The 15,682-nt window shown below is 31.9% G+C and overlaps 2 protein-coding genes across 9 annotated transcripts in view; one reads left to right on the plus strand and one right to left on the minus strand.

Moving 5' to 3' along the window:
* Positions 1 to 15,682, minus strand: part of LOC142358567 (neuronal acetylcholine receptor subunit alpha-9-like) — a 172,847-nt gene that overhangs the window by 61,032 nt on the left and 96,133 nt on the right. The gene's annotated exons all lie outside the window — the stretch shown is intronic.
* LOC142358570 (BTB/POZ domain-containing protein KCTD12-like) overlaps positions 4,328 to 15,682 on the plus strand; it is a 554,440-nt gene continuing 543,085 nt past the window's right edge. For 2 of the 5 annotated variants that reach the window (XM_075409983.1, XM_075409981.1), the window contains exon 1: positions 4,328 to 4,686. The gene's annotated coding sequence lies outside the window, so the exon portion shown is untranslated. Of the gene's footprint in view, positions 4,687 to 12,219; positions 13,490 to 13,527; positions 13,721 to 15,682 lie in introns of those variants that run through there. The other 3 variants (XM_075409984.1, XM_075409982.1, XM_075409985.1) reach the window with 3 other exon arrangements.

A 15,682-nucleotide genomic window follows, 5' to 3' on the forward strand; every position in this document is an offset into this window, starting at 1 on the left:
AAGCCCGTCCAGCGTAGAATACGGAATAAAAAAAATATTTTTAATTTTGTTTTTTTTTTTGAGGAGCTATCGAGGTTAATAAAATTTAGTGTGAACATGGCATATCTGGCATGATTTTGTTGTTCACTTTTAGCCTAATTTTTGTACAAATAAAGATTTTTCCTAGAAAAAAATTAATTCAAATTTATATTTCAGGCTCTAAAGGAAACAATTTTGTGTTGCCAATTGACAAAAGGCGATAAAAAGGCTACTTTTGGTCTCATAGCGAAGTTTACTATCAAAAAATTCTAATTCAATTTGATTGCTGCTTTTTTAGAAATATTTTGGTATTTTTTTTGTTCTTTTTTGGTCCCTCAGAGAATGATCATTTTTCATGTCGAGGTTCCGCTAGTTGCAAACTCATTTACCACAAAATGATAACCAAAGAACAAAAAATTCGTTTTCAAGGAACCGCTCACCTCTTTTTTGGTATCGACACTGAGTTTTCTCAATTTTTAATGGGACTTTGAATTTCATTTTGAGATTCTACTTATTTTTAGGAGTCTTATAGCATGTACTCGTTGACTAAAAGTGCAATATGCTTCCTAAAGAGCAGTATGTGAAACTATCTATTACTTTGAGTGGACAGCTAACGGCTGTTAAAGCTTTAAAAATTAGTTTTCGAATTTTTTTTATTATTAATCAATAATAAGCTTATTTTCGTGAACTGTAAGTCAGGATTTGAGAGTCAGTAACCCCTCAGTGACAAACAACCGCTCTCTTTTACTGTAATCAAACTTTTTCTAGTTTTTCTAGAGATCTTATTCTCTAACTATTGTTTTATGACTTTGATTCCACGAGTTTTCATTTTTTTGGATTTTTTAACCAAAAGTTGGTTCCTTTGGAAATCTTATCACATTATCCTAATATTGATAATTGCCATTGGCTTAGAAAAGACGTTCAAAGGATCATAAACAAACTTTTCAGAGAAAAGCTTATGGTTTAAATGGCTTGACATTTTCTTCTCGCAATTTTCTACTGAGGTTTTGGTTTTTGCATGTATTTTCTGTTGTTTTTATAGTCATAAGACTTATTGCGATGTTTTATTGACGGCTTGTGAATGAAGAACATCCTGGTTTTCCAGCCGAGGCATAACTTAGCGTTATTGTTGACTTCCGTTCAAAGCTATTGAATTTAATGACTGTTAAGACTTAAAAAATAGATTTTCGAAGCTTTTTTGAATATTAACCGATCTTAAGCTTCTTTTCGTTAACTGTAAGTCATCTCCAGTAATAACAGCAATGCGTTCCATTCCACTGCAATTTAATCTGGTTAGCGGTTTTGTTCTAGCCATTGGTTTTATTACTTCAACGCCACCAGTTTTCATGTTTTTTTTTATTTTTTTGGATTTTTTTTAAATTTTGATTTATTTTCAAATCTTATCATATTTTCCTAATATTTAAAGCTCGCAATGGTTAGAGAAAACGTTACAAGGATCATAGATAAAGTTTTCGATGAAAATTTTGTGGTTTAAATGGCTTCCACATTTTCTTCTCGCAATTTTTTATGAATTTTTGGTTTTGCCTGTTTTTTGTTGTTTTCTCAGAAATTTCGTGGTTTTAATATATTTGTTCATATTAGTTGATTTTATGAGTTCATATAGTTGGAAAAGGAAAATATACTATTTTTTAGAAAAAAACATCAAAAAATACAAAAAAGTTTTACTGAAAAGCTCATTTTTAATGGCTTCCACAATCCTCTTGATTTGCTGTTTTTGAAATTGTTGTTTTTGCCTAAATTTTTTTTTACTTGGTTAGTTATAAGCTCATAAGCTTCCAATTAAGAACTGACTAAATTATAGTTCTCTTGTTCTCTTTTTCAACTTATTACTTATTCTCATCATTGATAGGCCCCGTCTAATTCCTTGTAACTCAAAACTTAACGTGTTTATTGATACTATGTCGTAACTGACGTTTTGTCTGATGGACATTATGTGTTTTCATAAAAAATTAAGTAAGCAGTCAATAATTGTGCTTCTTTTTCTCTTCTTTTAGCACATTCGAATATTATTTGATCCCAATGATTTCCAAATGTGGCAGAGTTATTTAATCCTATAGTATAGTTTTAACTGAATTAGTATGAATAACAATTGAAATAACAGTACATTACATTCAGATAATAGCTAATGGTTTTAATTGCTTCAATAATTTGTGTTTTCGCAAATTGCTCGTATTTTTTCTGCATCTTTATTCCGTTTCTATGGGTTAGTCTAACCAAAGACAAGTCCTGATGTTTAGGTAATGATTTCTTAAAATTAATCAAAAACTTCTTCCTTAAACGCTATTGATTTTTAAGACTTGTATTATTTCATGGTTTAAAAAATCCTGATTGATTTTTGAATTTCGCCTAATTAGTTTTTCTTTTTGTCGACTTGTTACCTAGTCTCATTGAAAAGAATTCTCATCTGCTGTGTAGTTAGGAAAAAGTAAATATGTGTAATTAAGGTTTTATCCGATTGCATTTTGACGTCACGTGCTGCATTCAAATGTAGATATTGAGTTTTTACCTTGAAATATTTGTTTTTGCTTGTTTTGTCCTTTGTTTTTCTTTCTCATAGTCTTTTTAATGGCAGATTTCGTGAGCGCAGTAATGAGGCATGGAACTATGTAATTCAATCATCAGTTTGGTTGTGTGATAATTTTTTTTAAACTCAAACTTCTGTTTTTGATTTTCTCTTCATTTGTTTACAATTAAGTCAAAAACCTAGAAGAGCTCGGGTCGGAACATCATGTGCGAACGCACATTAACGAGCATCCTTGTTTGATAAAATTCTCGGCAACGAAAGCTCAATGCATGTAAAAACCTATGGCTTTGTATGTGTGTCAAAAAACTAGATAGTTTTATACCAAGATCTCATCAAATCATGTCAAGATCTATCGTGAAAAGATTGCATTTCAAGATATCAAATTTTTGTCAATCTTGCATATCTTCTTGGCCAGATGGATCAAACTCCATTTCACTGTGTAATATGCTGATGCATATTGAAAAAAAAAATCGTTTCCTGGTCATTTTTTCTCGACAAAAATGGGACAAAAATGGTTGGCAGCAGGTACATGGACAACTCAGAATGATAAAGATTTAGGGAGAAGAAAATTTCGATTAAAATGAGGAAATTATAGGCCTAAGAGATTATAGATTTATTCTTCATTATCTTTGCCTTTTTATTTCACAAGGAATTGCATTTCCAATTAAACCACCAACTGCATAATTCAGAATCGCATTCATGTACATTATGCGAGGAAATGAAACAAAAGTTGCTGACCGCACTTTTATTACGCCAACCAAAAAATTAGCACGAAAGGGGGAAACAATTTATGCAACATTTCACGTGTCACGCGAAGCCGATTGGCTAACTCAATTTCCACCAGCACGCGTTAACTAAACCCCCCCCCCCCGCTCGAATGTGCTTTTCGTGCATTCCCCTGTTGAGAGGCGGATGAGTGCAGAGAACAGGAGGGTATAAATTTGCAATTATAACATCGTGTCACAATCAAGTTTAGGGAAGAATGAGGGGGTACGAGACATGTAGTACCTCCCTATTATTTTTTATATCTGTAAAGCATTAAACACGTCATCTGCATCATTCAGCAGAAATCTCGCCGAGCCAAAAAATATTGTGTAATTCTGTTTTTATCTCTTCCGTCTCTTCCGACGTCAAGAAAATATCTTGAGTTCAAGAACAAATATACTATTTATGCTCCACAAATCCTCCCCCTTTATTCGGCATCCTTATGATGCCACATACGAAAGTCTTATTTAATTTCTCTTTAGAACGGTTAGACTTCAGATTTAACAAAAAAGTTGGAACTATTTTCTCCAGTATTGTCACCCATTGTTGGTACTTTTTTACCCTCATAATGGTCTATTAATATTTTATAATTTATTAATATTATGTAATAATGTTATTTATTATATAGGATGTTAACTATGTTGAATTAATGTTAATGGTTAATCGCACCGCTGGCTAAGTTTTACAAACCATTATTAATACAAAAATGGAAACCAATTTATAAAAAATTCAGGAAAAATTAGGAATTTTGTGAGACAAAAAAAAACATTTGTTCGGATTTCTATTCAGCTACCATTCGGCTAATTTTGTAGGCAAGTGTTAATTCGGCTAAGCGGAAGTGAGCTGCATGGCACAACCTGCTTACCAATAGCTTGTATAATTTGCGAGAACAGTGTAATACAACAGTGATGAGAGGTACCAACCAGTCAGGGTGCAAAAGGTAGAAGGTTAACGGGGGGGGGGGGGGGGGGGGGTACTGAGGGCGGGGATTTTAAGGGAATTGAGAGCCAATTAACACTGGGCGGAGATTAAAGGCATCTTTGGATTGCTAATCTAAATTGGACACAGGTACACTGCTACCCTGTAAGCTCTTCCCCTATCTCCATACTTGGCACCATTTCAGCCCAACCCTCAACCCACCTCAGTATCGAGAAAATAATCCAGCCCAGTAGGTAGTTGCCTGATACCCAAACAGCCCTGTCAAAGTTATCGCTGAAAAATTTTGCTTACATTTTTCTGCATTAATTTCATTACGCATGTAATACATTTTTTCTTATTTCTGGCATTTTAGCACCAATTTATTCAACATTATTAGTAGCTCGCGTCTTCAGCGAAGGGCACTAACAGCGAAAACAAAGGTATGCATTTGTTCAACTACATTTGATCACTATAATTTGCAATATCCCAAGTCAAAAGGGGAACGTAGAAAAAGGAATCCCATTTTTCAGGAAAAACCGGTCAGATTGCATCCGCTAGAACTATGCATTTTTCGTGTGCTACATTGATATCTCAGTTCAAATTATTTGTAAAAAGGATAATGAAATATGAAAACTAAAAATAGCTTAATTAATAAGTAATGTACTAATTTCGAATCTAGACTTTTCATGCACATAAACTTACTGTCGGAACTACAGGCGGCCTTTGGAATGTTTATGAGCCGATCACAACAAAACTTTTAGGATTATTGCATGTTCAGTAATTGCCCATAAGATTCATATATGGCGTTTTATGATTGCTAAGATTCTTTAATGGTGGTCAACCCGGGTAGTTTGAAAAATGATGGGCTGAGTTACAACTACTTTTTCAGGTAGTTGGCGCCATCTATGGAACATCAGCTTTTTTCAAGCAACCCCCTCACCCCCCCCCCCCCCTGGAATTATTATCCCCACTTTTCCCAATAGATACACTTGATTGTCCCAAACAACTCAATTGATGCAGTTTTAATCAGCTTAATCGGGATCTCAGAGTAATCTTGAAATTTAATTAACATATCATTCGGCGATAATTATCAGACGGAAGTAGCAAACTAAGGAAATGAAGTATCATATTTAAAATTCTGTCGTACTAAGACCGCAGAAATCATTTTTTCTTATCTTTTTTTTTCTAGACGGAATCAACAATCGTCAAGAGCTAGCGGTACCATTTGTTGATTAACAAAAGAAGATAGCTAATTTACGCACATGACACAAAATGTTCAAACCCGTCATTTGACTAATAATTTACAAAAACTTGAACAGAAAAAGGATGTAGCATTATGGATATTCTTAGATATGCATTGATATGAGAGCTGCAGAGGACTTTAAAATGCGTAATTAATTAATATTTTCAGGTGATGAGTTCACGACCAGTACATTAAAAACAAAAATAGACAAGAAGTCTGTTAAAAAGACTTCATCTACCTAACTAGCAATAGTTCAAACTATTGTGAACCCAAAAACGGGCAATTAAAATTTTGAAATAATGTGACCACTACGCCATATATTTGACATACATTAATTAAATTACCAATTGATCACTTTGACTATTATTCATTGTGAACACAGAAAAAAACCTAAAAATTTGTCTTTTTGACGAGCGGTTTCAAGCCAGCTAATTTCAAAAAAGCCATAGATGTACAACGATGTACCATACAACGTTACTGTACAAGGTGCTTAGCTATTATAATTCTAACCGTCCATAACTGAACCTTCATTGATTTTAGTGGAATTACTTCTCCAATTTAGCACCCAAAACAAATTGAAATCATTAACATTTTTGATGGGAAATGTATGCTTTTTTTCATTTAAATGCGATCAATATCTGTTTGAGTCAAACCATTGGAAACTTTTAGTTTTCTCCCGTTTTTTCTTGTTTTCCAATTTTCTTATTTTTTTCAAGACCTTCGACATGTCCTCCGAAAGACCTTGACTATTTGCTTTCATAATTGTTCTTCACTATATTATGCGAAGAATGAAAAATGGTGGGAAAAAACTAAGGAGCCGATTCATTCTTCCGAACAGTTCGGATTGTTATCGGTGTAATTTGTCACTAAGAACCACATTAGTATTGCAAAATTAAGTGGGCTCGCATATAGTCCTAAATCAATTAAAAACCTCATTTGATAAAGGGCTATAGTAATATACTAAACAGTTGTATCAAACTTCATGCCTTGAGATGAGAAGAAAAATGAAATTTTCTTTGTTTGCATCTCCATCATTTTTTTCTTTCTTTTAAACCTGAATTGTGCATTAAATTTTTGGTTTTAGCATTTTTCGTAGAAGTATAAGAAAAGAAAAAATTTATTAACTTATCCAATTTTATCTGTTAAAGTCGCAAAAAGGTATAAATTTCTGACTAAAATAAAACATAACAATTGGACTACGCTGTGCCTGAGAGACAGTTAAATGCGTTGTTGCAACTGAACAATATATTTACTCAATCAAAATGACAATTGAAGGCAAAGATGAACGCAAATTTCAATCACAAATAACCCAAGGTGTGAAATGTTCACTCATTTTTAGATGTCTTCAGAGCATTACTGCAAACAGAGTTTTTATGGCAGAAAGAGATAAATTTGAGACACTCAAGATCTCAGATGGCATCTGCTCAACAATACAAAAACATGACCCTTTTCTAATTTGATCACCAACTTTAATTTTACATTAAAGGCAATCTTCAACAATTATGACAATTTTTTGAAAAAAATTATGCGCCTCTGAGACTTATCTTTGATTTAAGACAAATTAAAAGAAAAAACTTTTAATTTTTCTAAAAGAAGATTGATTTTTGTAGAGTTGAATTTCTTATTTTCTAATCTATAGAGCTATCACAGAAAATTCTAATGAACCTCAACCTGCACAACTTTCCATTGATCAGAAGAAACAATACGTTCAAGTAATTGAAAATCAACTTTTTAAAAAGCATGAGATCACTTAAAGACCAACTGATTTACAAACCCTTTATTAAACTATAATCAAAAAGACAATTGTTTGTATAGAAGCTTGAAAAATATTTTCTGAAACCAGGATGGATTTTGTAGTGTTTGGCTTCCTAATTTCTTTTCTGAGGAGACATCAAAGAAAATAATTTCAAAAATTTCCGTTAAATCATGCGAAAATGTTGTCGGGAAATTTTGTTTTTATAAATAACTCTATCTCAGGTGGTGATCTGAACCAATGGATTCTTGTTTGATCCTCAAATATGGTTAAAATATCTTCAACCTACATAATTTTTCATTTAAAAAAGAGACCATAGGTTCCTGGTAATCGAAAATCAAATATATGAAAAACATGTGTTTTGATTAAACTGCTACAGATTTACGTATTTATGCCACTGACCTACTGAAAAAAAAATTATCGTCACAAAAACTGTAACAAAATTTCAAAATTCACAAAACCTTTGATAAATATTTCTTGGTCGTGTTCAGTCTCTTTTTATGTTCACCTTTTTTTCTTTTAACTGCTGAGCATACAATTTTGGCTTCAAAAACTTAAAGTGTAGAGGATCGACTAGTCTTAATAATACTTTAATCATCTTGTCCAAAGCGTTAAATCAGTTTTCTGGTTAATCACAACAAATTAGCTCTAAAAAATTGTTTTTTGCTAAAGCTTCTTAAAAAGAGCACATAAAATTAACTTTATTCTTTAGTGTAATGTTTAACTTTTTCGGTTCTGAATTTTGGATTCAGTTAAAAATAATTATTTTAAAGCAATTCAATAACGTACTATTAGAAAAACAACATACAGTTTTTGAAGATAAAAGTTCCACATTTTGCATTCTCTGCGTTTTTTCATATCATTGTCTCCATATGTAGGAGCTCCTGGCAATCAGAAACTTTTTAAATTAAAAAACAATTTCTATTTGCAAACCAACGGCAAGAAATTTGAAGCAAGTTGCCTTTAAAACTTATCTAGGAGAAAATTAATGCATCAGGTTAAGTTGCAGCAAAACTGTTTGGTAAAAAATTATTTAAGTATATAACTCAGACACACTGCATTCAAAAAGAACTTTGATCTGGCGATTTGAAGAAGACTATTAGCTACATTTCCAAATTTTACAGGAAAACTTTTACATGAAGGACTTTCAAAATCAATACTAGCAAACCAACTAATATCTATGCACAATACCAACGGCTAGATTTGAAGATAATAATAGCTTTCTGAAGAGTTCGGAAGAAACTCCAATAATATTGGGAAACAACAAAAGAAACCGTTACTTTCTCCGTGAAAAAGATAAACTTTCTTTGCTCATTTATTGTTCCGACCCCTCTTGAGGGGGGAGGAACCATATACTCAAATGGGTTTTTTTTGTTCAGTCAATTTTCGCCGATCGATATATTCATGGTAGAGAGTTGAGACTGGTATCATTAGAAAACTCGTCCAGCGTAGAATATGGAATTCAAAAGATTTTTTTAATTTTCGTTTTCTACAGGGAGTTATGGAGGTTTAAACTTCCGAAAACGAGTAGAGTGAATTCACGTTGTTTTATTCACATTTTCCAAAATTTTTGCCTAATTTTTCGTCAATTTTGCTAAAAATGGTTGAAGTTTTTAAGAATAGTGTCGTTGATTTTATTGTTAAAGACAAACAAGCCTTGTTGATTATTCTGATTTAATTTTTTTGTCAAAAAATTGGGCTAAATATTTCAAAATTTAAACTTTTCTATCAAAAACAGCACGAAACAAGTTTCTTTAATCCACTTTGATTAAATTTGCAGGAAGTACACACCCAAACATCACTAATACAATCTTTGTAGACTCCAAAGGGGCTATTTCTACTTCAACTTCCACTGAGAGTGCGCTGTAATTAAAACTTTATAAAACTTTGCCGTTTTTTGCTAGCTTTACTCGTTTATTATCAAAAATGCAGAATTTTGTTTTAAGTTTTCAAACTTTAACAAATTTGTTCTAACAATATTCGGAAAATCAACAGTTCCTTACGGACAATCAGCATTAGCAGGGCTAGTTTTGGGCCAATCTTGGACTGTTACAATCCAAAAAGAGTTCGGCTTGGAATCAGTCGGTCTTTTTTTTTTTTTAAAAAGACCTTTTTTAATAATAAAGAACAGAACATATCAAATGAAAGCTCAGGAGTGATAGGTCCAATTGTCTTCTTAAGCAGCTCCAAGCTAATGCATTCAGTTTTTTACTTGAAAGTTATGATCGTTTCGAATTTTAAAAATAATTGATTTTTAATTAAATAATGGCTTAATGAACTTTTCCACCATTTTTTTTCTTAATTTGGTCAACTTGCAGCTTATTGTCAGAAAAGAAAGAATGCTTCTTCTTTCTACTGATTTAAAAATTAGTCTCGATTGCGTTTTTAAGCCTGAAGTTATTGTTTTCTGGCATTGATACTACTATGTTTCAGTTTTTTTTTGTTTTTAGAAATTTGCCAGTTTTTCACGTTTTCTAGTCACATTATCACATTACTGACAATTCTCATATCACATTATTAGCGTTCAAAATGATACACAATTGAACATATTAAAATTGAAGATATGGATTACCGTTTTAACGGCCTCGACACTTCATTCTTCAAGAAATAAATTGAATTTTTTAATTTTGTCTTTAACTGTCATTTTTAATTTGTCATTTCAGTTGTATGAAATTTCCTGTATAGTGATAGGTTTCGCTGACTTTTTATGGAAGAATAGACGAGCCGATATTCTGATATTAGTAGATAGCTGATGGCTTTCATGACTTTGAAAACAATCGTTTTCCAAAACTAAAAATAAAAAACTTTTTAACTTCGCAAGTTTGTTCTTTTTATTTTTCTTTTTAGTACCTAATCTCGTTAATTACACTTCAAATATGACATTATGGGTGTCACGGGAGAATTTCAAAAGGATTGATGTCCCAAAATCTATTTTTTAAAGAATGCGTTATGACCTTACTGACTTCGATTCCGGTTTTTCACAAAAAAAAAATTAATTTAATTTTTGTCATGTTTGACGTTCTTTTTGTAGAGGCAAGAATTATTCTGGATAATTTCAGTTCTCAAAGAATTTTTTGGATAACTAAACGACCCTATTTAAAAGGTTTCATTATGTAATTAATGTTTTTCATGACTTTGGATATAATTTTGTTTCGAAAAAAAATCAAAATTATTACATAATTTTGCCGTTTTCTCTTTTTTGTCTACCTGTTACCTAGTCTCACTAATAAATGGCCAAGTACTACATTATCAGTGTTTGAAGAGGACGCAAACAAATATATTTTGAGGGCCGAAATATGGCTTGACGGTCTTGACAGCGTTTTCTGGCAAGTTTCAACTGAATTATTGTTTGTTGTTTTTTTGTTGTTCTTTTTAGCCACTTAAAGAAATGAATAAGGACAGGTCCTTATGCCATTCTATAGACGCATTGGTAATATTAAGCCTTTGGGATATTTTACTTGATGCCTAATGGTTTCAATTACTTTGAAGTTTATTATTGAAAAAAATAAGCGAATTTTTTAACTTTACTGTTTTTGTTCTTTTTTGTCTAATTGTTACCAAAACGTTTATTGGACTGGTCCATATCTTTTCTGGTGATTTATAAGTTATTTTGTTTAGTTTTAGGTTCATCTGACGGTATGTTGACTTTGTTATTAAATTTTGCTTTTTAAAACGGACAAAAAGTTTTTGATGTAATTAATGTTTGTTGTTAGTGTTGTTTGATTTTGCTGTTCGTCTTGACTCGCTTTCTTAATATTGGTATATCACAGCAATTTAATGCTTCAGTTTTTACTCCACTGAGTTATTTGCTTTTGAGGCTATTTTATCGTTCATATACAATTTTTTTGAAAAATACTTGGGCTTTTTTGGGTTTTTTGGGATTCCCAAAAAATAATTTTTGGGTTTTCTATCTGTTCCTCATTTGGTAGACAATTAAGCCAAAATTGTGGATAGGCGGGGTACCGGAACCTTATGTGCCATACCACATTGCTGATTCGCCTTGTTTAAAATATATTTTCATTGATCTTTCAACTATATATAAAAATTTCAATTTTAATACAGAAATCTTCATTCAATATTTTTTTTTGAAAAAACGCAGATAGACAAGTGTAGTCATTTGTTCGTGAGAGTTCCTTTAAAATTTTCTGGAATTGTTTATCTAAACTGTTTTTCATTTGTATATGAACTTTTTTTATTTATTGAAATTTTTTTCAGATTTACGTTTTAAGTTTAAAGAGTTGTTTCATTTCGTCTTGATAAAAAAAATTCCTGAACATTTTGAGATTTTGCTCCTCAAAATAATTATAGCACTCTCATTTCAAAGACTCGCGCTAGCACAACAGTGAAAAAAGAAGACGTTGCGGTGATTATTAAAACTTTTTGAACGATCACACATATATATTTTTTATTAGTTAAAAACGTTCTCCCAATATTTTTATCAAAAACATTGAAAACCTGCTAAGCAATGATTGATCTTAATTTTGTCTTTTTCGCTCAAGAAGCATATTTTGAAAATCTCTGGAATTAACAAAGCGAAATTTGCCAATTCTCTCCTGCAAATTTTTCCCAAAAAAAACCCAAAGTTTGCAGGGAAGGGATTAGTTTTGCAACCCATCTACTCAAGTAAATTTGGCGAAAAAGAATCAAAACATTTTTCTTCGTAAAATACAATACGATATGTCTGTTTATTTTCTATTAAAAAAGTTGAAAATTGAGATTGAAAAATAATTCAATATTTAAAGCGTGACAGGAATAAAATTGTCAGCGAAAACAAATGAATTCCTAAGTGGTATAACCATTCACCTTAATTACGCTGGGTTTGATTGGTTGGAATACGCCATCTCAAATGAACATTTTCATCAAAATGTTTATTTTTAATAACTTTGAATTTTATTTACCAAAAACTGTTTGGAGCAGTGACATTCTTTTTTCTTCATTAACACTGGAACAAAATGTCCTCATTTTTATTATAGAACTTATTTTTTCAAATGCTTGAATTTGTCTTTTAGCCCATAAAATGGCTAAGTGCTATTTTTGCACACTTTGAAGTAAATTTTCCATGTCTCACATTTTGCTTTTTTCACTCTTATACGCGCTGCAATAGATGAAAATTGAAAGGCTAACAATTCACCTTTGAACTTTTTAGACTTGAAAGAAATGATTTTTAATAGGAAGACTTTTCATTCTTTGTAAGCATTCTTTTTTGACAAATAATGAATGCAAAGGGATTAAGTGATGAATTGTGACAAAAGAAAGATTCAAGTTAAAACTCCCTGGCTGTGCTTAATTTTGTCCCTGAAAAATAGGGAATGCTTTGAATGACTAAAATCTTTTTATATCATTTAAGTGAGCTTTATTTGGTGAGTCTTGGCACAAATTTGTCCATAGTTTGTTAATCGACGCAAAAGAATGAAAAGCTAAAATATAATCTCATTATAATCTGATTCCCCTTCCCGTCTTTTGTATTCCTCGGGAACTGCATAATTTCACCCATTTCTAGCCACATACCTCAACGCGTCAACAAACGTCAACTGCAGTATTCGTTCTACACGTTCCATATACGTATACGAAAACTCGATAATAGAGGTCGAATAAAAAATGGTCTAGTTTTTGACCGTGCACACAAAGAAATACCACTCTTTTTTATATCCGTTGAGAATTCTTAGCGTCCAAAACATTCACACATTGATGCTTCCTGTTTTTCTGTAATTTATACCTTAATTGTACTCCCTTCCATCGCCCATACATTCTTTTACTATTTCTCAATTCCCTAATAAAGCAACGTGAAAACTGTTCTTCTAACTGTCCGTAAGTTAACAGCTCGTTAACAATTGGCTATTGTTGTAATTTTCCCTGGAAGGCTTATTTCTTCACATTTTTTAACGATATTTCAGTCTTTTTCGCATTCGCCGTGAGCAGCAAAAGTGGCGAAGCGTTACACGTTATAGGGGAATTGTTAATCAACTTGAGTTTATCGGTTTGTGTGGGTAATAAAAACGAGAAAAATCATCGGAGCGTATTGAATTATCCATTAAATTCGCTCCTCAACAAAAGATTAGAGAACGTCTAGCAGTCGCGGGACCATTATTGGCAAAAAGGTTGGACTTCTTTTGTCCAACAACTCTGCTCTCTTACTCTTTCCATTTCATTTTATGAGGCTTTTTCATTCCTTGGGCTAAAATAGTGTCAATTTATTCAACCCCTAAGCGTACATTAATGTGACCCCCTAACGCAGCATCCATCACACGTACGTATTTAGTTGTCATTTGTTTTTTTAGTAAAGAACTTTTAATCTCATTTCGGCGAGGTACTAATTTATTGTTTGACCAATATATACACGAACAAATTAGGATAAAAAACTTTGAACAAAGAGAGCAAAAAAAGGTCTGCAATGCCATAAAATAAATTTTACAGCTTAAACTCTCTTCCAAAGAGGAACTCAGAAACTAATCTAAAGCATACCGTTGTTTTTAAAAAGGTAAGATTAAAATGAAGGCATTATATTTCACTCAAAAAGGCACGTCAATACTGGAGAAATCATCTCTACGATGTTTATATCGACATGTGACACATTTGTTTAATTCTACATTTCTTCACCACATGTGGGTAATCATAAATACTTTAGCTTTCTTTCTGTCAAAGATCTTAGTTTTTTAAAAGGTTCAAAAAAATTCAAAAAGTACTGATAAAAACTATAATAAATTAAAAACAAGCCAAACTGATAGATATGCGGCGAAAAACTCATCGGTAGTTAATAGCATAAAAGTGCATCCGATTGCTAATTGTTGATAGAAAAATATGTCGCAGCAGGTTAGCATTTACGTATTTAATGGCTCGAAAAATTGTGTTGTCTGAATTAGGTTACAGCTAATCAGTTACAACACTTGCAAGATAAAGTTTTAGACCAATTGAATTGTTCCTGCGGAAACCATTGTCAGTCCTAAAACTAGCTGCTGGCCACATAATGTTTATCAGAACTTTCCGAATTTGTTTAAATTTAGGCACGACACTTTTGTAACAAATTTGCAAAAATATGAAACTAAGACTTCAAAAAACAAGAAGGCACGGTATTGTGCGTTTGCACATAATGTTTCAACCCCGCTCAACCACGTTTTTGACTTGTTTGTCCACCAAATGAGGAAGAGACTGAAAACTTTCAAAAAATCATATCATATTGTTCGCAAAAAAATTGGTGTATGAATTTAAAAAATCACTTCAAGCACTCATCACTATCCGAATGAAACATTAACTCATTAGAGGGAGTCAATGATAAGGAGAGTAAGAGACAAGTCAAATAACAAAATCAGATAAAAACAACAAACCCTACTCACGACCAATTCTCAATGTCTATCTATTTTTTCATAAAACAACTAAAAGAAAAAAAATAGCATCAGATATACAGTCAGCGGAACCTTAAAGATAAAATTGCGTCAGCTATAAAGTCAGCTAAATGATTTGAATTTGACACGCAAAGGTTAAAGACCTATTTTATTGAGAATAGTTACCAAGTAGAGAGTAAAGAAAAAGAACAAAATCTGAAAATACGTTTACACTTCTTGAAAACAATTGAATTCAAAGTCAAGGAAATAATTGGCTATCAACTGAAACCATTCATTGACTTTGTTCATACTCTCATACAAAACCATTGAGACATGTCATTGTTTCAAAAGTCATACTACTAAAAAAGGAATCAATACAAACAAAACTTCAAAGTTCCAACAATCGAACAAACTTTGCACAAAATAGTGCCGAAGCTTATGAGATCCAAATCTAATCAATGAAAAAATTGAATATAATCAATTTCAGCGTCATGAATGTGATATGCCAGTTTTAATTAGTGTGCCATTAATAAGATGATCAAACAAGACAGCAAAATAGAACCTCAAAATTGGAAAATGTCGAAATTTTTTTAAATGTCTAAGGCATAACAACCGTAAGTTTTCAACTTAAAAATGTTAAAAAACCTTGCACTGTTACTGCTTTGGAAGCCGATTTTGAGTGCCATTATTGGGACTAAGTAAAAAAACTTTACATTAACACTGAATACAGGCAGATTTCAAAATTCCACGAACATTCTTATGAAATTTGTGTTGAATCCGAAAAATTACATGCTTTGCGGTGAAGTTATCGGGTATATTCACTGGCCCAATTTTTCAAGTACATTTGACCTGTCCATAATTGACATCTAATTTGAAATAAACCTTTTCTGTAATTAAAACTGAAAAAAAAAATAAAAAAGTCAAAAGTATTTTAAACGAATATATACATGGCCCAATTACAAACGGATTAAATTTTGAACTTTAAAAAACACATCTAAAGCAGTTGGTTCCGTTTTTGCTGCTTGTTTATACAACAAAAGAGTGCGAAATATTACTTAAATAGCTGATTTGGCCAAAGTTCAATAAGTCAAAAAATGAAATTTGGAAACTTGCTGAATAAT

This window comes from Convolutriloba macropyga, chromosome 2, assembly GCF_964194025.1.
Source record: "Convolutriloba macropyga chromosome 2, txConMacr16.3, whole genome shotgun sequence".
Classification (NCBI taxonomy): domain Eukaryota; kingdom Metazoa; phylum Xenacoelomorpha; order Acoela; family Convolutidae; genus Convolutriloba; species Convolutriloba macropyga.